Source organism: Leucoraja erinacea, chromosome 11, assembly GCF_028641065.1.
Source record: "Leucoraja erinacea ecotype New England chromosome 11, Leri_hhj_1, whole genome shotgun sequence".
NCBI classification, from domain to species: domain Eukaryota; kingdom Metazoa; phylum Chordata; class Chondrichthyes; order Rajiformes; family Rajidae; genus Leucoraja; species Leucoraja erinaceus.
In genome coordinates, this window is record NC_073387.1 from 14096603 (window position 1) to 14122068 (window position 25466).

Genomic DNA, 25466 nt, shown 5'->3' on the forward strand with positions numbered 1-25466 from the left:
ATGTAGGTTTTCCAATTGTTTTGCCAGAAGCCCATCCTATCAAACCTTTCAATGACAACATAAACAGATTCTTGAAGCAATGAGTGGGTATATATGCAACAGCACCTGGGTAAAATAACTTAATGACTTGTGCTGGGGGGATCTTTGTTCTAGATTGGAATGACAAGAGTTTCCTAGACACCCTGTGGATGAAATTCACCTCAGCGGGGAGCTTGCTAGAAGTGAGTTGCAGTATTGTAGTGACAAAATGTGAAGAGAAGGTTGGTGGGTTGAGGAGAACTTGCTTGCCCCTGAGATTGGAGCAATGATTAGATCTTACCCTGTAGGATATCATGTTCAGATGTGGAAAGGCTCACTGAGGTCAACTAGATATGAACTGCAGATGCTGGTTTACATTGAAGATAGACACAAAATGCTGGAGTAACTCAGCGGGACAGGCAGCATCTCTGGAGAGAAGGCATGGGTGACCTTTCGGGTCGAGACCCTTCATCAGACTGAGAGTCAGGGGAGAGGGAGACTAGAGACATGGCGGGGTAAAGTATGGAAATGACATATGAAAGCAGATTATGATAAGGAAATGGAGAATGGTTCATTGTTAGCTGAGGAGTATACTGTATGTTGCCATTTGTTGATGCCCACTCTGCATGTGAGCTACTGTAAATCCACACAACAGACCCTGATTTTCATTTGCTCTGGACTTCCTTGTTTTGTTCCAAGACTTTTGCTTTGTCAAGACCCAGCTGACGTGCAATAGCCTCTTCATTTTAAAAACGATTCACACTTAAATCATCTTTCACACCTCAAATGATAGTTAAGACTCTGTTCTTTGAGCAAAAAAACACGAAGACCACAATTTTCTCCACTTCCACTTCTTATCCCACACTAGCAATTGTAACACCACCATCCGTGCCGTTTCTTACCAATAATTATCATTTTTAACCTATTTCTGAAACAAAAACAGTCTCCTGCAGGGATATATCACAGATACAAGAAACCATTCTCCTAGCTAACAATGGTTTATTCTACATTTTCTTTGATTCTCATCCCCTTTAATGTCTTGTTTTCACACCTTACCCTTCCTGATCTCTGTCTCCCTCTCCCCTGATGCTCCGTCTGAAGAAGGGTCTCGACCCGAAACATCACCCATTCCTTCTATCCTAAGATGCTGCCTGTCCCGTTGAGTTACTCCAGCATTTTGTGCCTATCGTTACTATAAACCATTTCTTGCTTTCTCGAGATGCACACATTATTTCTGTCTTAAGACTAGAGTAACATCAGACCATTGGGAAACACCAGAGTTGAATGTACCCTAATATTCATGTACCCTCACTCCCCAGTAAAAAGTTGATACTGAATTGAAGTGCAAATCTTGGCCAGTTTTCCATCAAGATACTCCATGGGCACTGTTGCCAGTTGACAACCTGTGTGACATCAACTGTCTGTATTGAGCTATGCCTCAAGTCTCAAAATATGGGTTTAACATACAGGATGTAAATAGGATGAAGCCTTTCCACTCAGTGCCCAGTACATCTTTGGAATTCCCTATCCAATAGCTAATAGGTGCAACAAAGATAGCTGGATTGCTGGATCATAAATATCAAGTGAATGAAGGGGAGTGATTTAGTGCAGGATTGAACCCGGACCTCTGATGTTGTGGGGCAGCAACTCTACCAGCTGTGCCACATGTTCTCTCTCCTTATCCATAGATGATGCCTACCATGCTGAGTATTTCCAGCTTTTTCCTGTTCTATTTCTGTGACTGCCCTGCCCTGCAGAAATACCAATTCTCATAGCTGCCGAGTCACAATACCATTGAGAAGACATGGCCTTAAGGAACTGCTGAGGTTTCCTACACAGGAGAGTTGAGTTAGCCTGTGGCAGTTCCACACACTTGCATTACTGGTTCAGTGATTCCTCAAGCCAGCCATCATGTTGGAACTCATTGGCACCCATTGTTCAAATAAAAATATGCCAAAAAAAACCAAATTAACCAAAAGAGAAAAATAAGCTGAAAGGATGTCACAGTTAATCCTAGTTCTTTTTCAATAGCAAAGAGACTACGATTGCAGGCATTAACCGCACACAATAAGTGAATGTTTCCGTAGGTTTACTTAGTTATTCAATACTGTATTTTCCATTCAAACCTGCTGATGCTTGAGGTAGTGCAAAATACACCAGAAGTTAAATAAGGCTGTTTTTAATCAAACATTATGGTCAAAGGTCCAATAATGACATTCTGTTTGTTGGCTGGCCAGATTGAATGGATGATATTATTTGTATAATGGGGGCTGCACAGGATTTCCTGTTTCCACTGATAACTGTTGGACAAGTACATGTTTATGTTCTTTCTCTGATTTTTATCTGGTTAAAATAATATTTTCAGAATTTCTCTAGTCACAAAAGTACTGTTCTGTACCAGTGAATTTTAGAGTAGCTTTTTTTAACCTTTTATTACTATTAATAGTTGCTATGACTAAAATGTTTAAACTAGATGTCAGGAAGTTGGCCTTCTTGAATAGTTGGTAAACGCATTCATCACCCAAAGTGGTAATGAATAATAACAAACTAGGGAAGGGACTAGCTCTGATGTGCTCCGAGTGGGGGGGATCTCAGCCAAAGATTTGGTGGACCGTAGTTGGCCTCAGCAGTTTTAAACTATTCAGAAGAGGTTATTAGCCAACATTCCTGCTCCTGACCACTACCTAGGGATTTCTGTATAGTGGAGCAAATTTGGATTTTGCCGAGAAGCCAATTTCCAATCACTGTCTGGGTACTCAGTTAAGGAATGGTGTGTTGATGCGTTAGAACAGGGCCCGCTTTCAAAAGCACCTTAAGAGTAAGTTACTCTATTCACTAGAGGGGAGGAGGAACCAGCAAAAGAAGTCCTCAGATCTCAGAACTTTAATTTTGCCATTTTACCTCGTGACTGTGAAATAGTTGTACAGCAAGTGAAAAGCTCAGGGGCAAGAAAAACAACTGGGATTTTGAGATGGAAATCAATGCCCTATTATTAACCATTTGCTTTGATGGGAGCCAGTGGAGAAAGCTTTTTGCCTGCTTGCAAATTATTTCAAATTATAAACACAGTGGGCAGTTTTCTCATGATCATTGTTTTAAACAAAATCATTAAAGTGTGTGAACGATTTTATTTTTCATTTGACTGGAAATTGCTTTGAGGAAATGAAACCAGCTATGTTTACAATGCCACCGCACCACAGGATATTTATGAATGAGTGCGTAAATATGGATTTTTTTTCTCACGGCGCTGAAGAAAAAGAGACAGAAAATGTGCAAAAGGTTCTCTAGCCTCAGCAGTTCGAAGGCCTAAGTGCTCACAAGGATTTGCTAATATCCATTGTGCACTGGTTTTCCAGTTGAAACAGATGGTGTGTGGGTGGCAATCCTTGTGTGCACAGGGTTTCCTATGTTATAATGGGGCAATTTATATATTATGTACTGAAAGATAGCAGGATGTGTTGGAAATGCAATGTGCACTGTCAGCTCATGTTATCAATGGTTTAAAAAAAATCACTTTTTGATTACATTTTAAGTCCTTGGATTCAACTTTATTAAATCGTAATGATCACTGTGCACGGAGCTAACAGAAAGAAAGAATCTAAGTTTGCCACAGACATATGTTAGTCTGATGAACATATTTGTGAGGAAATTATATAGTTCACTGAAATTTAACTGCCGTTTACCGGCTTTACCATTGCATGCGATCTTTTGCAGTGTTTGGCCAACGACATAGAGCTCTTGTTGCTGATGTTCTCTATTCTTGATACTGGTCCAGTTTTATCTACACTGGTTCTGTCCTTGAGAAACTGAACATCATGTTCACAGTGGACTTCAGGCAGAACAATTGGGGCAAGTGCCCATGGTTTATTTTAACCTAGGTGGTGGTGTTATAATCCATTGGGAAAAATGGACAGTTCTGATATGCTATCCAAGGGTATAAAAACACACCAATTGACAATTCCTCTTTTTTTTTGCCTTCGAGGATAAATGACATTTGGGAACACTGCCTCGTCATCATCAGGACCACTTCAGAGTTAAGTGAGGGGGTTGTATCATCCTAAAGTTCATTTTCGTTTATTTTCAGGATCTGGTTATTGCTGGCAAGGCCAAGATTTGTTGTTTGTTCCTCACGGCCCATGAGAAAGCGATTGCGAGTTGCTTTCCTCAACTCCTGCAGCCCTTTTGGTGAAGGTTTGGTAAGAAGTTCCGGGATGTAGATGTAGATGCAGGATGGGTGGTATGTTTCCAAGTCAGGACAGTGTGCGACTGGGAGAGGAACCAGAAGGTAGGTGATGGGGGTCCTGTGCACTTGCTTCTCTTTTTCTTCAAGCACCTGCGTGTGTACATCTCTTAAGATCTGTCCTGGACCCAGCACTTTGAGGCATTCATAAATAAAGTCCATCAACGCCTCTACTTCATTAGTAGAGGAGATTCTGTATGTCAACAAATATTCTCTTGAACGTCTATGGGTTTACAGTAGGGAGCATGTTCACTGGTTGCCTCATAGCTTGTTTGGCAACTCATACTCCCAGGAACGAAGGTTGCATAATGTGGTGAACACTGCCCAGTCCAACCTCACTATTTCTTGCAGTCTTGGCAGTACTATTGATAAACCAAGCTGTGATGTATCCCAGTAGGATGATTGTTAGTGTGGGATACTTTAGCTCAGTCTTTGCTGTGCAATGCTGTCTGCTGTTTACCATGCACATAGTCCAGTGGAGCAGCTTTTCTAGGCTGGCACTTTTTCATTGTGAGGCTGCTTGGTTCTACTCCCAGAAAGCTCTCCTGCACTCCGTTTTGATTCCTTGATTAGGTAGTAATGGTTACAGATTGTCTGAAGAGGGTCCCAACCTGAAACGTCGCCTATTTTATGGTAGACTTTACTTTAAACTTTAGAGATACAGTGTGGAAACACGCCCTTCAGCCCACTAAGTCCATGCCAACCAGCAATCACCCATACACTAGCACTATCCCACATACTAGGGACAATTTACAGAAGCCAATTAACCTACAAACCTCTATCTCTTTGGAGTGTGGGAGGATAACGGAGCACCTGGAGAAAACCCACCTGGTCACAACAAGAACATACAAACAATAGACAATAGACAATAGGTGCAGGAGTAGGCCATTGGGCCCTTGGAGCCAACAACGCCATTCAATGTGATCATGGCTGATCATCCCCAATCAGTACCCAGTTCCTGCCTTCTCCCCATATCCCCTGACTCCGCAATCTTTAAGAGCCATATCTAGCTCTCTCTTGAAAATACCCAGAGAATCGTCCTCCCCCGCCCTCTGAGGCAGAGAATTCCACTGACTCACAACTCTCTGTGACACAAAACTCCATACAGTCAGCAACCATAGTCAGGATTGAACCCGGGTCTCTGGCACTGTAAGGCAGCAACTCTACCTCTGCACCACTGTGATGTCCATGGCCTCTCATGACCTCCAGAGATGCTGCCTGATCCGCTAAGTTACTTCAGTAATTAGTGTCTCTTTTTGTAAACCAGCTTCCTACTAGTGGTCCACAGAACCTCACTATTGCCCAGTTTTGAGCTGTGCGATCTTTTCTAAGATCACATTGTATATGTTTGCAAAGCCACACAATATTTACACTACCTATACCCTTCCTAATTTCATAAGCCTCTATAAGGTTATTGCTCAGTCTCCTAATCTCTAGTGAGAACAATCTTAGTCTATCCAATCTCTCCTTATAACTAAGGTCATTCATTCCATGCAACATCCTGGTAAATCCCTTCTGCACTCTTTCTTCCTAGCACTTTCTTTCACTAGTGTGGTGATGAGAATTGTACACAGTATTCCAAGTGTCTTGTACAGCTTCAAGATGATGTCCCAGCTCTTATACTCAATGCCCCTGCCTGAGAAGGCTAGAAAGTGAAACACCTTCTTCTATACCATAGCCACCTTTCCTTCTTTACTACTAGAAACGCCACAGCGAGACTCCTGACGGGCAACTGAAAAAGGGGCCACATCACCCTGATCCTGACCTCTCTCCACTGGCTCCCTGTGCGGTTCCGTATACATTTCAAGACCCTCCTCTATGTCTACAAAGCCCTCGATGGGCTTGCCCTCTCCTACATTAAAAGTCTTCTCACCCACCATTCCACCTCCATGTCCCTATGATCGGCCGACTTGGGGTTGCTGAATATCCCGCGGTCTAGGCATAAGCTCAGGGGCGACCGTGCCTTTGCGGTTGCAGCTCCTAGACTGTGGAACAGCATCCCCCTTCCCATCAGAACTGCCCCCTCCATCGACTCCTTTAAGTCAAGACTAAAAACTTATCTATACTCCCAAGCCTTTCCTGACGTCCACTGAGCGAGGGCTATATGTATATATGTATGTAGTTTGTTTGTTTATGCTATTCTTATAACAAATGTAAAGCACTTTGGCCAACAAGAGTTGTTTTTTTAAATGTGCTATATAAATAAATGTGACTTGACTTGACCTTATCGGGTGAGGAGTTTGGTGGGCCGAAGGGCCTGTTTCCATGCTGGATCTTTCAATCAATCAATTAACTTTCAACTGCATTGGCATGACCTTGACTGACTAGTAATCATGAAGGTTTGCTCTTAAAAACATAAACCTTTCTCTCTCTATATATTTTCCATTAAACCAGCCATATCCACCTTTTTCTGTAAAAATCAAGTCCCACCAACAATCACCAATTGTCTCACCCTCCCTTAAGTCCTTGAATATGACCCTGGTTCCCAAATCCATGCAGGTGAATGATAAAAAAAAGTTGCTTCAATGTTACTAGTACAAAGAACAGTGGGCAACACAGTGGTGCAGCGGTAGAGTTGCTGCCTTTCAGCGCCAGAGTCATGGGTTTGATCCTGACTACGAGTGATGTGTGTACGGGATTTGAATGTTCTCCCTGTGACTGTATGGGTTTTCTCCGGGTGCTCTAGTTTCCTCCCATACTCCAAAGATGTACAAGTTTGTAGGTTAATTCACTTTGGTAAAAATTGTAAATTGTCCAAGCGTGTTGGATAATGTTAGTGTACAGGGTTGATCGATGGTCAGCGCGGACTCGGTGGACCGAAGTGCCTGTTTCCGCGTTGTATCTCTAAAGTCTAAAGTAAAGTCTAACTGTAGACAAAAGTGCTGGAGAAACTCAGCGGGTGAGGCAGCATCTATGGAGCGAAGGAAATAGGCAACGTTTCGGGTCGAAACCCATCTTCAGACTGCGTCTAACTGTAGATGCTGAATTACCAAGGAAGAACACAAAATGCTGGAGTAACACAACAAGTCAGGCAGCATCCCTGGAGAACATGGATAGGTGACGTTTCCGGTTGGAACCTTTCTTCAGGTCCATGTCTCCAGGATGCTGCCTGACCAGCTGAGTTACTCCAGCATTTTGCGTCTTTCCTTAGACTTTTACTAAGTGAAGTAAAAACAGGACAAAGATCATCTCAGCACACCCATTAGCAACTGTGGAGAGAGAAGCAGTAAAGGGCCTGTCCCACTTACGTGTCCTTGGCATGCAAATTACGCGACCCATGGAGCATGGGCATCGTATGGCCGCGCAGGGCCGGTCCCACTGAGAAACGAGGAGAGGTATGTAGTTGTGCGCGACATCACGCGGGGCTCCGAAATTTTTGTAGCGAACAAAATCTTCCCACGCCAACGGCCTGTCGCGTAACTGACGGCCAAAGTGGGACAGGCCCAAGATCCTGGCGCGACGCAACGTCTCACCTCCAACAGCAGCAGAAGCAGGCAAACGATTGCCGAACTCGGCCTGGGGCTCACGGCCGTTGTGGTCCGGATCCGGCTCCACTTCTACTCCCAGAGCGGGGCCAAGAAAATTGAAGGTAGACACAAAATGCAGGAGTAACTCAGCGGGACCGGCAACATCTCTGGAGAGAAGCAATGGGTGACGTTTCGGGTCAAGACCCTTCTTTTCAGACTGAAGAAGGGTCTCGACATGAAACGTCACCCATTGCTTCTCTCCAGAGATGCTGCCGGTCCCGCTGAGTTACTCCTGCATTTTGTGTCCATCTTCAAATGACGTCACGTGCTCCAGACGACTGTGCGTGTGCATGAAATCGCGTGCGTGCGCATGAAATCGCGCGCGACCTTTGCTGGACCGTCGCGGCTCAACGCGACCACGAGGTTGCGTAATTTGCGTGCCAAGGACACGTAAGTGGGACAGGCCCTTTACAGCTTCAGATCATAAGCTTCATTCATGCAAGAGTCTACATTATTTCCCACTCCACAGATACAGGCTTAACAAGTTGCATAAATGCAAGCCCCGATTCTTTCATACAGGCTTGTTAGAATAATGTTACCCATTTGTTTGTATCGTTCTAAAATAAGTTACCATGGGAGTCGAACAATAAGCTGCAGCAACTCTGCAGAGGAATCTTTACAAAACACAATGGAGCTGGTGAAGCATTTGAAAATATCCTGGAACATAGCGTACAAAAGGCCATTAAAACATGTAATGGGTTATTTTCTTTGTTCTGGTTCTGGCGCATGCTAGTGCTTAAAGTGAGGGAGTCACATTGTGAAGGACTCCTAGTTTAATGAACACTACAGGTTAAATCCTAACCCCATTCGGAAATCCCAATAAGATGCACCTACAGAGACATTTAATGCTTGGCAAAATAATTTAAAGCAAGAAGGCTTGGCGTCAAATTGCACTCTCAGTATTAAGTAAATGGTGTAATATCCATTTCACCATCAACTATCACAGTACCTTGTTTCTGTGAGGTCCTTCCTTGAGATTGGATTCAGATTGTATTCATGTATAACGTTATCTGATTTAATTGGACGGCACGCAAGACAATGCTTTACACTGTATCTAGGTATTCGTCACAATACAAAACCATAACCGGAACCCAGCCAAAATGTCACCATAGATCCATAGATGATGCCTAAACCACTGATCTGCTGCTGTTGCTCCAACACTATGTGTCTTTTTCTTCTCTGAACCGAAAATGCCCACTGCATGGACTTTTTCTCACTGACTGCATATAAAACATTGGGGCACGGTGTTCTGATAACCCATGGTGGTACAGTGGTGCAGTGGCGCAGTGTTAGAGTTCCTGCCCTTATAGCACCAGAGACCCAGGTTTGATCCTGACCACGGTTCCTGCCTGTACAAGGTTTGTACGTTCTCCCTGTGATGGCGTGGGTTTTCTCCAGGTACTCCGGTTTCCTCCCATATTCCCAAGATGTGCAAGTTTGTAAGTTAATTGGCTTCTGTAAATTGTCCCTAGTATGTAGGATAGATAGAACAAGTGTACGGGTGATTGCAGGTCGGCACGGAGTCAGTGGGCTGAAGGGCCTGTTTCCAGACTGTATCTCTAAACTAAGACTAAACTAAATGACCCATGGGCTTTTCTTATCACACAACGGGCTTTGACACTTATGTGCCTACCTTCCGAGTAGCTTCCCATCGATCCAGCTGTTGCAACACTGAGCTTTTGTTAGGGTGGAATGTGTGGGTTTTTGGGTTGATGGAGAGTCCTCGCCAGTCGATTGCCACTGGCAGAACTGATCTGAAGTCTGCACCATGAACGGGAGGTGGCCACAGGGGAACTGGGTGCCACCATGTAAATGGTGTCTCCTGGGGTAGGGTTTGCCTTGGTAAGACTGCCTGGACTGAGTGACGGGTTGGGGTGAAGGGCTGGGTGGTTTGTGGAGGAGAGGATTCGATACAAAGTGCCCAATATCAGTCAAGTCCCAGGAACCGAGATCTGAAATATAAATGATGGAGCACCCTTAACACTAGATTAAAGCTCCAATTTTTACCTGTGGTTTGAACCAGAGATAAAACACATCTATAAACTGGCCCATTTGAATTGGTGTTTAAACAGCTTGGGGGTTTATTGATCCCTCGTTGTGGTCTCTCGTTGATAATATTTGCAAGAGCCGGCACTCATCAACGTGGCGTTTACTGTGAATTGTAGCACTTTGATTTCTGAATCAGAAGGCAAGGAATGCCCTTCTCAAGACTAGGATCAGACATTCGTCGTTTTTTTTGGAATCATATGGTGCAACACAATTGTAAAAAATAACTGTTTCAGGACTGGACGAGGGTTGGTCAAGATTATAAATAATGATCTCCTTTTCTTTTTTATTTTATTTTCTTTTCTCTATTTTCTCTCTCAACTTTCTTCATTTACTCGTTTTCTTTCTTCACACACTATATATTTCACATCTTTCTATCATTTACTATCTAACTTCTTTTTCTTATTCTCATCTTTTTTCAATGTAACAAAAAAAAAAAAAATAAGTTGTACATAAAATGTATTATGAAAATATATATTAGGCACTTTGGTGCCATATGACTGTACTTACTTCTAATAAAATAAAATAAACAATTTTTTTTTTAAAAAGAACATTTAATCTAACAGAGCTGGGGGAGTTCAGATAGCACCAGAAGTGGTTCCAATATTTCAACTGAAAATTGTGGATGTCATAAACCTGAAATAAAAACCCAAACCTTAGTCGGGTCTGGTCATCCTCTTACTTTGGATGAGTCAGAGTAAAGGATGGAGACAAATTGACTGACCAAATGGTGCCAGAACAACAACCTTGCTCTCAAAGACATTAAAACCAAGGAACTGATTGTTGACTTTGGAAGAGGAAAGTCGAGGATCCACAAACCTGTCTTCATCGATGGGACGATGGTGGGGAGCATCAAATTCCTGGGCCTGCATATGTCTGAAGATCTGTCCTGGACCCAGCACATTGATGCAATCATACCCGTCAACGCCTCTACTTCCTTCGAAGATAAAGGAGATTTGCTATGTCAACGAATACTCTCATGAACCTCTACAGGTGTACAGTAGAGAGCATATTGACTGGTTGCATCACGGCCTAGTTCAGCACCTCAAAAGCCCAGGAAGAAAGAAGACTGCAAAAAGTGGGGAACACTGCCCAGTCCATCACAGGTTCTGATCTCCCCAACACTGAAGGGATTTACAAGAGCAGCTGCCTCAGCCAGCATCATCAGAGACCAACACCATCCTGGCCACACACTAATTTCACCCCTGTCATCGGGAAAAAGGTACAGGAGCCTGAAAACAGTAATGTCTGGCATCCAGCTTCAGTAGCAGCAGCTTCCCTACAACCATCAGGCTGTTAAACACTACAACCTTCAAATAAGCTCCAAATTACATAGAAGTGGGCATTATTGTTTGCTTTTATTGTTTTGTATTATTGTTTGTTTTTCGTATATATATATATTACATTTTCATTGTTTATAATGGTGATGTGGAGTACTATGCTTACATATCTGCCGTGCTACTGCAGGTAGAACTTCATTGTTCCATTTCGGGAAAGACACAAAATGCTGGGGTCAGGCAGCATCCCTGGTGAACACGGATGGGTGATGTTTCAAGTCATGACTCCTCTTGAAACGGGTACCCATCACTTGCCAGGCTTGGCCCCGTGTCCACCTCTCTTTTCCAGCTTTCTCCCTCATACTATATAGGCTATAAGACTGCTAAATGGACTTTGCCCCCTGCCAAGTATCGCGCACCAACCACCAACCTGGACACACTGCAACAGAGCCACTGTTGTGCCGCTGCCGATCGGAACGCCTGTTGAATGTTTAGTAGAGTGTTAAATTTGTTCATGATACATGTATTTTTATTTCTATTTATTTTTAATGCACACTGAATGGACACTGGTTGAGCAACGTTTTTTTGTTTCCTCTGGGTATGTGAATACTCAGGAAATGACAATAAAGATATACAATACAATACAATACAATACTCCTATCCACCTGAAGAAGGATCCCGAGCTGAACCCACTTGTGTCCATTCCCTTCACAGACGCTGCCAGACCTGCTATTACTCCAGCACTTTGTGATTTGCTCAAGGTGTCAGTGTCCGCACTACCATGTGTATCCAATCTGAGTTTGTTTTCCCCAGTGTAGAGACTGCATTGTGAGTACTTAATGCAGTGCCCTAGATGGGAAGATGTGCTAGTAAATTAGAGGCATGTCCCCAATAACTCTCAGCAACTTCTACAGATACACCGTGGAATGCATTTTACCAGGATGAATCACAGCGTGCTTTGGGAACGGCTACATCCAAGACTGTGAATTGCAGGGTATAGTGGACGCAGACAACCTCCTCCCAACTTCCCTTCCATTGACTCCACTTCACGCTGCCTTGGCAAAGCCATCAGCATAATCAAGTCTCACCCTGGACACTTCCTCTTCTGTCCTCTCCCATCAGGCAAGAAGTACAGAAGTGTGAAAATGCATACCTCCAGATTCAGGGACAGTTTCATCCCTGCTGTTATCAGGCAACTGATCCATCCTATCACCAGCTAGGGAATGGTCCTGACCTACTTTCCACATCATTGGACACACGAGGGCTATCTTTAATCAGACTTTATGGACTTTTTCTTGCACTGAACATTATTCCCTTTATACTGTATCTGTACACTGTGGGTGGTTTGCTTGTATTCATGTATAGTCTTTTCACTGATTGGATAGTATGCAACCTAAAAGCTTTTCCCTGTACCTCGGTACATGTAACAATAAATTAAACTAAACTAAACTGAACTATGCAGTTTCTTGTGTGTCCACACCACTAATCTGTTCCTCCAATCTAGCCTTATATTTGTTCATCAATTTATTCAACTGACATTGTGATAGACTACTTGCTATACGCTTGGGATTAGTCTTAATGCTCGCTGGACACTGTTCTCTGAAAACGTAGCCTTGACCTCTGGGTCAAAAGGTTGAGGCTCCAAGTTCCACTCCAGTGATTGGAACACAAATCTCTAGGCTGACACGTCAGTGATGCAGAGGGAGCTCTGCACTGACAGACCTTGCGTTTATTCATTCAGACCTTAAACTGAGGCCCCCTCTCCACTCTCACATGGATGGAACATGTCCCACAAACTAATTCATAATGATCTCCTGAGTTCAATCCAATATCCACTCACTATCAGCACAACAAAAACAGATCATCCAACCCTTATCCCAGTTATAATCGCAGAAGTTTGATAAGCAGAAATTGCCAGTCATTTTTTTTTTTTTTGCATTACAACAGAGATTACACTTAGTTTTAGTTTTACAGATACAGCATGGAAAACAGGCCCTTCAGCCCACCGATTTCACATTGACTATCGATCACCCATTAACACTAGTTCGATGTTATCCCACCTTCTCATCCACACCCTGCACATTAGGAGCAATTTTTACAAAGGCGGATTAACCTAAAACCCACAGTAAAACCCAATCAGAGGGGACCCACACAATCACAGGAGGAGCGTGCAAACTCCACACAGACAGGTCAGGATTGAATGCAGGTCTCTGCCGCTGTGAGGCAACAGCTCTACTGTGCCGGTCGAAATATTAAAATATTTGTGGATATATTAAAATATTTAAAATAAAATTACTCAGGTTGACGAAGCCTTGAACACAAACTAATTGTAGGTCTTGCATGCATACACATTGCTTCTGGTGGCCGGAAATGAGCATGATACACTAAGTATAATATGACGAGTGAATATCAATTGAAGATTCAGACCTGCCAGTTCTGGCTCCACATCCAGGATTCTCTTTGCTCTTTGACTACTGTGAGCCATTGTGAAGGCATTAAAAGTGACAAGTTTATTTTTCCTTTCAGGTCAATTTCTAATTCTAGCTGCACTAATCCACATTCATTCATTTAAAATGTAGAATGCATAGTTTTCAACTTTTGTGCTTCTTTATAAGTAGCAGTATTAGATCTCATTTGTTGTTTATGTTCCCAATTGCAGAACCAACCAAACGGTTTCTAATAACCAACCTGCTTGCCAAGAATGTATTTGCTTTCAGTATTGGAATCATTAATGCAGATGAGAAACAACAGCCGCCTCAGCCATTGACCCATACCAGACCCCAAACAACATGTCCCCTATGTCTGACAATGCGGCTTTCTAGAGCAAAACCTCCACCCTAAAACATAAGCTGACACGGATACACTTCATAAACTCCCTCACGGGTCAAGCAATGCTGTGAAGAGAGACGCAGAGTAAATATTTCAGGTCAAAGACCCTTCACCAGAGTAACAAACAAGTTAGTTTTAAGTTGCAAAGAAGGGTGGGGTTGGGGCTGGGGGCGGTGGAGATGGGCCTGGCTTGTTTTTTTGTGGTCGCTGCCTGATCCGCTGAGTGTTTCTCTCATGTTCCATTTTTCCTTTGGATTTTCCTCATCCATTTTTTTCATATTTCCGTACACATTTCATGCCAGTATTTGCGCCTGAAAGTTTACACAGGTACTGGTATATAAAAACACAAAGTGCTGTAGCAATTCTGTGGGTCAGGCAGCATCTTTATTTTTGTCCATGCTGACAGCAAATTGTATTTCTTCAGCCCAACTCCCAGGTCCATCCAAATTATTCAGCAACTTATCCAGTTCAGCACTGAAGCCTATCGCCAGTAAGAGCTTTCAACATCTATAAATGTAACAATTATGGTTGTGGCTCCCAGCTACATAAGGCATAATGTTAAACAAAGGAGCTCCAAGACACAAATAGCTGTCGGACCCTATACTCATGACCACCCTTGCATGTCGTTCTTTCAAATCTATTAATCAGCAAAATGTGAATAGAATGGTGAAGAAGGCTTGGTATCATTGGTTGGGGCATTGAGTTTAAGAGACAGGAATTCATTATGCCACTTTTTAGGACTTTGGATAAGCCTCATTTGCAGTATTATGTGTAGTTCTGGTCACCCGATAACAGGAAGGATGTGGAGGTTTTGGAAAGGGTGCAAAGGTGGTTTACCACAATGATCATACAAGGAACATTGGAAATGCTGGTTTACAAAATTGACACAAAGTGTTGGAGTAATGGAACGGGTCAGGCAGCATCTCTAGAGAAATGGAGTCTGAAGAAGGGTCCTGATCCGAAACATCGCCTATTCATGTTCTCCAGAGATGCTGCCTGTGTTACTCTAGCATTTTGGAATAATGCTTGGATTAGGGGGTATTAGCTACAGGGAGAGGTTGGACAGACTTGGATTGATTTCTCTGGAACCGCCAGAGGTTACAGGAGACCGGATAAAGTATACAGTATAATATTATGAGATCATAGATAGGGTTAGACAATCAGAATGTTTTTTCCCAGGATGGAAAAATCAAATACTACAGGGCAGAACTTTAAGATGAGAGGAGTAAAGTTGAAAGGGGGTGGGGAAGGGCAAACTTATTTACACCGAGGGTTGAGAGTGCCAGGAGTGGTGGTTGAGGCAGATACGATAGCATTTAGGAGACTTTTGGATTGGCACGGATATGCAGGAAATGGAGATAGATGTGCAGATAGATAACTGTTGATCTTGGCAAAGGGCCTGTTCCTGTACTGTACCGTTTATGCTCTATGTAGTATGTTTCATGTCCTTTGTTCAATGGTTCTCACTTGTTTTTTCTTTGTGTCTCACTGTGCAAGTTTCACTGTGGTGGCTCAGTGGAGCAGCAGGTAGTGCTGCTGCTTCACAGCAGTAGAGACCCAAGTTCAATCCTGACCTTGGGTGCTGTGCTGTATGTGTTGTGTTTGCACATTCTCTCCGTCATCGTGTGGGTTTCCCATCAGTGCTACGGTTTTCTCTCGTACCCCAAAGACGTGCAGGTTTGTAGGTTAATTGGCCTCTGTAAAATAATTGCCCTTATTGTGTAGGAAGTGGATGAGAAAATGGGATAACACAGAACTTGTGTGAATATGTTATCGATTGTTGGCATTGTCACAGTGGGCCAAAAGGCCTGTTTCCATGCTGTATCTCTAAACTAAACTAAACTAAACTAAACTAAACTAAACTAAACTAAACTAAACTAAACTAAACTAAACTAAACCGCCTCTTAGGGGCAATTGTATGCCACATCAAAAGCTTTACTATTTTCATTTTCTTTGCCAATTGGTGCTATTTTCCCTTAATGAGCCCATGAAGCCATCTATTATGTAATTAAATGGCCCACAATCGTATCTATAATAAGTTTCAATAACCTGATCCAAAAATGAATCCTTAACTCAATGGACTGAGTCACTTTTCTACCTATTTTAAAAATAGCTGTACCATCTGTCTTTCTGCAGTCCCCAGACATCCCTTTGGTATTCCGTGGTTCTGGAAGATTCGTGCCAGAGTCCTTGGAATTTCCTCTCTTATTTCCTTAAGGATCCTCAGATGCATCTTATCCGGCCTGTGAGATTTATTTACCTTAAGGTTGCAAAGCTGTTCAGCAAACATAGTGGGTAGTAATGTGAACAGTGCCACAGCCTACTGCAAAACCCTTTAGTTCCCTTTCCAGATCAAATAGGTCGCCTTTCTCCTTGGTAAAAACGGAAGTAAAATCCGTCTTTAGTGCTTTCACAGGCTGTGCTGCATTATTTGTCATTGCACTCAGCTCTTCGTGTTTCAATATTCTGAGTTCATCCTTCAGTTTTACTCATTGCTTAGCGCTACCCTGTGTAGCACTACTTCACAATAACGCTCTTTCATTTTGGAGCCTTATTTCCCCCCCCCCCCATAAAAAGAATGAAGAGGCTGCAGAATACGATGGTATAAAACGATTTGCGATTTGACCAATGCGATAACAACGCGATAACTCTGCGCAGGGCAATCTAACGTGAAGACTCTGAGCAAGGGAATCACGGCTCCAGTCTCAAAATGAATGCTCCAGTCATAGGTCAGGGCCGCATGGTGGTACAGCAGTAGAGCTCCTGCCTTACAGCGCCAGAGACCTGGGTTCGATCCTGACCATGGGTGCTGTCTATATGGAGCTTGTACGTTCTCCCTGTGACCGGGTGGGCATTCTCCGGGTATTCTGTTTCCTCCCACACTTCAAGGAAATACAGGTTTGTAGGTTAATTGGCCAGTAAAAATTGTAAATGATCCCCAGTTTATAGGATAGAGTTATTGTACGGGGTGATCGCTGGTGTGTTGGTGCGAGTAGTCAGGATGTGTCTGTATTGTATGTGTTTAGGCGTACAGTATGTGTCCATGTGTGGAGTGAGATGTTCAAGTGTGTTAAGTCTGGGCGGCAGAGCCTTTTTCTCCAATTACCTTGCACCTTCTTGCCAATGGACCAAGACCAAGTGATAGCTGCAGGAAGGAACTGCAGATGCAGGTTTAAACCGAAGATAGACCCAAAATGCTGGAGTAACTCAGCGAGGCAGGCAGCATCTCTGGAGAGAAGGAATGGGTGATATTTTGGATCGAGACCCTTCTTCAGTGGGCCAAAGGGCCTACTTCTTTGTTGTATTCCTGGCTCACATCACTCTCCTCAAACAACTAGATGGACCACTGTCACCTACAAAATCCTGATCCTCACCTACAAAGCATGGCTATCTGACTTCTCCCCCTACCAACCCATCAAATCAGGGATCTCTTGGAGTCCAACTCAAAAAGGGGCAGCTCCCAGGCTCTGAACTGATCCGTCCGTCCCTCACCATCTTCCAGGCCTCAAGACTATCCTTCACCTCTGGACTATCCTTCCCCATCTACTGTGCTAATGCCCCATCAATTGAATTCTGTTTTATTTTGTGTACTAGTCTGTTATTTATTTAATTCCCCTTACAAACAAATCAAGTTTTGAGACTCTTGAAAGGCGCCCATAAATAAAATGTATTATTATTATTATTACTTCTTTGTTGTATTTCTAAATCTAAATAGATGGACACTGTCCGGTCCAGCATGGCTACTGACTTCTCAACCATCAAAGGGATCTATTGGAGCCACGCAAAAAGGCAGCCAGCATCACCATCACCTGATGGTCCTCAAAGGAACTATCCTGGACTCCTTCCATCTACCTAATGCCCCTCAGAAATACTGTTCACAAACATCAGTTTTCATATGAATGCCGTTAACATTCGGTGCATCTCACCACTGTCTGTCTCTAGAATTCTACTGTCTCTAACATGAAAAGCAGAAATGTCCTCCACCTATATTTGGGGAATATCAAAGTCAACACCTTTGGTCCCCGCAACTAATTTCACTCCTCAGCGACCAAACCCATTGCTCTCCCTGGGACCAACTTGATATTAAACCAGAATGTTTGCAGTCTTGATTGACTCTAAATTAAAAGTTACACTACATAATCTTTGCCATCATTAAAACTGCCTACTTCCAACTCCTTAACATTGCCTACTCCACCGCTCTCTCAAAGGATGCTGCCTGACTTCTGAGTATTTCCAAGATTTTCGACATGAATAGAAGTTGTTCATTTCTGAGTGACATTCAAAGGCGGTTCAGAAGGAAGTTAAGAGTTGGCCACAGTTTCTATGGCTATGGAATCACGCAAAGGGAATAGGGAAAGAATAGCAAGGAATATAATAGTCCATGGCTGTATGCAGCAAGGTCAAAACAACATTGAGACACAAGTTGGAACATGGCAAGTAATATTTGCACCACTCATGCACAAAGCAACGATCATCTCCAAGTGGAATCTCACCATCTGCACATGGCATGCAATTGCTACTCCATCTCTAAGCTCATCTTGGAGTTGTACCACTAATTTAAAGTAAACTAAATTAAATTAAACTAAACTAAACTAAACTAAACTAAACTAAACTAAACTAAACCAAACCAAACTAAACTAAACATAAATATATTTTCATGAAGACCTAAGATACTGCAGATGTTGGAATCCTGAGTCAAACTCAAACTGCTGGAGTAACTCAGCAGGTCAGGCAGCATCTATGGAGGGAATGGATAGGCGACATTGAGTTGGGATGCCTCTTCAGGCTGACGGACCCAAAATGTAACTTGATCACATACTATGTCCACAGAAGCAGGTAAGATGCGGTGTATCCAGATGCGATCATCACCGCATGACACCCAAAAACCATTTCACCATCTGTAAAGCACGGCAGGAGAATGATCAAATCCTCTCCACTTGCATCAGTGAGTGCATTTGCAATAAAACCCAAGATGCTCGACATCAACCATATCAAAGCATCCCGTCTAACTGGCACCTCACCTACTCCTCCCAGCACCAACAGACTACAGTTGAATTAGATAGCGTTTACAAAATGGTACGCAAATAGTTGCTCACCATGGCATTTCCCAAGCCCATGACCTCCACTACCCAGAAGGACCAGGGCAGTAGTCACATGAGAACACTGCCACCTACAGGTTTCCATCCAAGTCACAAATCATGAAAGGTCCTGATTCAAAACATCACCTGTATTCTCTCACTTCAGGTAGCCCCAGCATTCATTCACTCTCTATCCCTCCCCCACCAATTCACACTAGCTTCTCATTTTCGCCCTACAAAGAACTTACAATAACCTATTTCCTTGATCATCGTTAGTTTTTTGCATATCTTTCATTCATTGTTCTTTATCTCTCCACATCACCTTCTATATCTCTCATTTCCCTTATCCCTAACCAGTCTGAAGAAGCGTCTTGACCCAAAACGTCACCCATTCCTTCTCTCCAGAGATGCTGCCTGGGCCACTGAGTTACTCTAGATTTTTGTGTCTATCTTCGGTTTAAACCAGCATCTACAGTTCCTTCTTGCACATCACTAATCCATGTTCTCCAAAGATGTTGCCTGCCCCACTGTGTTACTCTAGAACTTTGTTTATTGCTCTGGATTCCATCATTTTCAGTTCCTTGTGTCTTCATGAAAATAAATTTCTGTTTCTTCATCTCTGCACATTGCCATTGGGATTGACCCCATGAAAACAAGGGCATAAATACAAGAGTTATAGCCTCACAGTGGTAGAGACCCAGAACAATCCCTGACTCGGGTGGTGCCTGTGTGGAGTTTGCATGTTCGTCCAGTGGTTGTTTAGCTTTGCTCTAGATCTTCTGATTTATTCCAATATCCGAAAGTTGTAATTTAATTGGCTGCTGCCAATTCTGATCTCTTGGTGTAGATGAGCAGCTCAATGGCACAGCTGGTGGTAGAGCTGCTGCCTCACAGCGGCCGAGACCCGGTTCAATTCTGATCTCGGCTATTACCTGGAGTTTGCACATTCTCCCTATGGCCACGTAGGTTTTATAAGTCATAGGGGCAGAATTAAGCCATTCGGCCCATCGAGTCTACTCCATCTTTCCTCCTTGTCAACCTGGGGTACATTTTGCCTACCCAGGGGGTAAACTTGTTGATTCTGGATTTGGACATATTTTTTCTCATTGACTGACTGTGTTTGGTTCTGGTATGCCGGTATCTGTTCATCATTAGTTGTTCATAAACAGGTGAAATAACATTGTTATGTGCTATTAAAGTTGCCGGGGTAAACGGGACGAAAAAGGTTGGGAGCCCCTGCTCTAGGTGCTCTGGTTTCCTGCCATTCCCAAAGACGTGTGGGTTTTTGTAGATTAATTAGCATCTGTAAAATTATCTGTAGTGTGCAGGGAGTGGAACTACATGTAACTAGTGTGAACGGGTGATCGATGGTCAGCATCGGCTCAGTGGGCCAAAGGGCCTGTTTCCATGTTGTATTTCTAAAATTAAATAAATGGACACCATCCGGTCCAGCACGGCTACTGACTTCTCAACCATCAAAGGGATCTAAAGGAGGCACTGGCTCAAAAAAGGCACCTAAGACCCACACCACTCTGACCACACTCTCATTTCACTCCTGCCATCGGGAAGAAGGAATAGCAGTTTGAAAAACATGACCAACCAGTTCAAAATAGCTTCTTTTCAACAACCATCAGGCTCCTGAACACTACAAAACACAAACTAAACTATGAACTATAGACTGCCTGTTTGTGGTTGCACCAGCGACTGGCTTTTTTGCACTAGTATTTGGGTTATTGATTTATTGAAATGTTGTTTATTTTATGGGTTTTTTGAGTACTGTGTAAACAGGTCTGTTACGCAGCTGCAAGTAAGACTTTCATTGTTCTGTAGTTAGTACATATGACAATTAAAAACTCTTGGCTCCCGACTCTCGAGATGTGGTAACGACCCAGAGAGGTCGATGGGAATGTGGGAGGAATAAAAAGGATTCCAGTTGCATTAATGTACTTCATGGTCAACGCGGACTTGGTGGGCTGAAAGGAGTGGTTTTGTGCTGTGACTCTATGGTTCTATAAGAATGTAACTCAAATCAAGAGTGATATGAGCTAAGCAATTGCTAGCATCCCACTGAGTGTGTCTTTGCACATTTAAACGAGCCAACGTTTGCTGGAACTAAATGTGTGTGTGAGTGTCTGCTGCCGGTTTGGTTCACCTCGGCACGTTTGAATCAATTGACATCAATACTCCTGCACTCGCGCACGCATCCAATGCTGGCAAGCAGGGGCGTTCCCTCCCTCTTTCTGCTTCCCACCAACCACTCATTCACACAAAACGGTCACTTCACTGAGGGAGCAGAGAGCTATGGCATGTGTGGAACTGAACTCTGTCAGGAGTCAAGAGGGCAGGAGAGAGGAAAAAACAAGTGGAAACTATAATTTAAAAAGGTTTCAGAATTATATTGGCACCATAACATTAAATCTGGCAACCGAGTGACTGTATTTAGTGTCTGAACTCTGAAAACCAGATAACTGGGGAATATTTGGTGTTTGGATCAGGCTTTTTCTGTTTAAATATTATGGTTGGAGGAGAAATTCTATACAATGGAACTCAATGGGAAGTGGTCTAGAACATTGCTGTACTTGGTCCAGGAATGTGCTTGGATTAGCTGTGAGTTGATTCAGCGCTGATTTTAACAGTTAAAAAGGAAATCTCTTTATGCTATGAATGAAACACACAACTGTGAGTCTTTACCTTCCAATTTCATCTCTCCTAAACTAAGGCATGGGTTTCTTCCTCTGGTTTGATGGGTAATGGCTATCTCCAGTAGCTCACCCCTTCTGTCTGGGTCAGTTCAAAGACAGTTACATACAAACAACTTGCAGGCAGAGTGTGGTGGGTGCATGGCATGAGCTGCCAGAATAGGTAGTTGAGGCAGGTACAATAACAACATTGAAAAGACATTTGGACGGTTACATGGATAGGAAAGGGTGAGAGGAATATGGGCCTATATGGAATATAGGGCGGCATGGTGGCACAGTGGTAGAATGGCTGCTTTACCGAGCCAGAGATCAGGGTCCGAACTACAGGTGCTTGTCTGTACGTTCTCCCCATAACCTGTGGATTTTCTCCGGGAGCTCTAATTGCCTAGCACACTCCATAGACGTACCGGTTTGTGGGCTAATTAGTTTGGTACAATTGTAAATTGTCCCTAGTATGTGCAGGATCGTGTTAGTGTGCGGGGAATCGCTGGCCGGCACAGACTTGGTGGGCCAAAGGGCCGGTTCCTGCGCTGTATCTCTAAACTAAACTAAACCAAACTAAACATACAGGGACAGGTGGAATCATTGTAGATAGGGCATCTTGGTCAGTGTGGGCAAGTTGGGCCGAAGGGCCTGTTTCCGTGCTGTATAACTCTATGACTCATTAACTTGATCTAGGAGCAGCATATGTTAGTAGATAAAGGAAGCCCAATTCTGTTCACCCATAATTACGTAGGATTGCATATCCACATGCATTAATTTTAAATGCAGAATGCTAATTTAAATGCTATACAATTATAGTTAATTACATTAAAATATAAAAATGGTATAAACTGGTTAAACAATGACAGAGTATCAGTAAACAATTGTTTCTGAAGCTGTAGTGAGGTGAACTGTGTATATACCAAGGGGACAGTATCAGAATCATTGCTCCTTGTCATGTGTGTTCATGACCTAGACTTGTGTATGTAAGACAAAAGTTCAACATTTACACATTGACAAAATTGATAAAAATCTAAAATGCAATAAACAATTTGGAGGATATTGACAGACTGATCAAAAAGACTGAGACATGGAAGATAAAAATTTACACTGGGAAGTTTAGTTATTGGTATGGATTTATTATTGCCATGAGTTCCAAGATAGGGAGAAAAACTTTGTTTGTGTACTATTCAGTCAAATATTTGTGTACAGATGCTCCTGACTTATGTGAGGTTACATCCGGTGGACCCTTGCTAAGTCAGATGTTACGTAAGTCGGAAACAGAAGTGCTACTGTGCACGCATAAAATTACTATTCGATGCAGAGACCATAAAGGGAGCTCCAATACAGGGGCCTTGTAGGAGCTCCGACTCAGGAGCTCCGACCATGTTGGAGCTCCGACTCAGGGACCATGTTGGAGCTCCGACTCAGGGACCATATTGGAGCTCCAACACAGGGCCACTCAGGGACCATTGTTGGAGCTCCGACTCAGGGACCATGTTGGAGCTCCGACTCAGGGACCATGTTGGAGCTCCGACTCCATAGGGGGACCATGTTGGAGCTCCGACTCAGGGACCATGTTGGAGCTCCGACTCAGGGACCATGTTGGAGCTCCGACTCAGGGACCATGTTGGAGCTCCGACTCAGGGCCATTGTGGGAGCTCCGACTCAGCGACCATGTGGGAGCTGTGGTGGCTTTAGTGAGGGTGTAGAAGATGTTAACCAGAATTCTGGCATGATTAGGGGGTATTAGCAACAAGGAGAGGCTGTACACACGTGGATTGTTTTCTCTGGAATGCTGGATGTCGCGGGGAGACCTGATAGAAGTATATAAAATATTGACAGACATAGATAGAGTAGACAGTCAGAATCTTTTTTTGCAATTTGGAAATTACAAAGACCATAGGGCATAGCATTGAGGCAAGACAGGCTAAGTTTGAAGGAGTATGTTTTTGGGAGTGCGGGATAAGTTGTTTTACACAGATGGTGGTAGGGGCCTGGGGTGGCGATGGAGGCAGATACAATAATGGCATTTAAGAGGCTTTTAGATAAACATCTGGATATGCAGGGAACAGAGGGATAGGAATCACGTGCAGGCGAATGAGATTAGTTTATCTTGGCAACATGTTCATCACAAACATATGGGCCAAAGGTCCTGCTCCTATGCTGTGCTTTTCTACGTACAACAGGCAGTGGAAAGGGAAAAATAACTAGAGTGCAGAATATAGTTTTACAGTGTTGCAATGTTACATAGGGCAGCACAGCGGTAGAGATGCTATCTTACAGTGCTAGAGACCTGTGTTCGATCCTGATTACGGGTGCTGTCTGTACGAATTTGTACGTTCTCCCAGTGACCACGTGGGATTTCCCTGGGTGCTCCGGTTTCCTCCCACATTCCAAACATGTGCAGGTTTGTAGGTTAATTGGCTTCAGTGAAGATTGTAAATTGTCCCTAATGTGTAGGATAGCGCTCCAGTATGGGAATCGCTGGTCAGTGTGGAGTCGATGGGCCGAAGGGCCTGTTTCCGTGCTGTATCTCTAAAACTAAAACTAAACTAAGCTACAAGTCTGAAGTAACAGATTTTGCCATATGCACTAGTGATACAGCAGTACAACATCATGACAGCATGTCCAGGGAGCCAAGTATCATTCTAATCTTGGCTGCTCTCTGTGTGGAGTTTGCATATTCTCCATGTGACCATGTGGCTTTCCTCTAAGTCTCCGATTTCCTTTCACATCCGAGAAACATGCTGATATGTTAAATAGTGGCTGTATATTGCCCTTTAGTGCAATTAAGTGCAAAGTAAATCAAAAGGAGAGGTTGACAAGCATGTAAGAGAAAATAATTTGCAGGTGCTGCCAGGGTATAAGGTGAGGGGTAATTGCATCAATAGGATTGATCTAGCATTGGCATTATTCAATGGGCTGAACCTCCTTCGTCTGTGTCATATTGTACATGACTTTAAATGTGGTGCAAGAACATAGAGACCTGCAGTGTACATACACAAAGCTTTATAGGTGAATGGTCATGTAAAAAGTTGTTTAAATACAGCGTGCAGGATTAATTAGCAATGGATGGTACAAAAAGAATAAAAGAGGTTACGTCTAACTTTGGATTGTGGCTCAGCTGGGAAGTTTAATTCTAGTGATCACATTTCTAAGAAGGATCTCAAAGTTTTGAAGTCAGCACGGAAGAGATTTATTAGGAAGGAACCAGGCATGAGGCACCTTCGTGACAGGAAGATCCGGGAGAAATTAGGGTTATTCACCTCAAAAGCAGTAATGTTTAAGGGGGGATTTGATAGAGGTGTTCAAAATGATGAATGGGTTTGATCGCAAAGAACAAGAAACTGCTTGAGGTGGGCAGATTTAAGGGGCACGGCTAAAGGTGCAGAGGTGACACAAGGAAACAATTTTCCCGCGCGGCATTTTTATGATCTGGAATTCTCTGTCCAAAATTGCAATGGAAACAGAGTCAATGAGGAGAATTTAATCAATAAAAAGAAAATCAAATACAAAAGTATTGGAATATATCAGGGGGAGTGAAGATTCATTGGAGAGCTGTACCAGAGGGCAGGAAAATGTTCAAGTTCAAAGTTCAAAGTAAACTTTATTGTCAATTCAAATAAATTGGATTGAAATTGCGTTTCCCCATACTCCAAATGTGCAAGTAATATTTATAACACAGACAGACAATATACCAATAAGATAGACAATATACATTATTTAAAATATTCACAGTGTGCCAGACTGTAGTAACATTTTGAGGT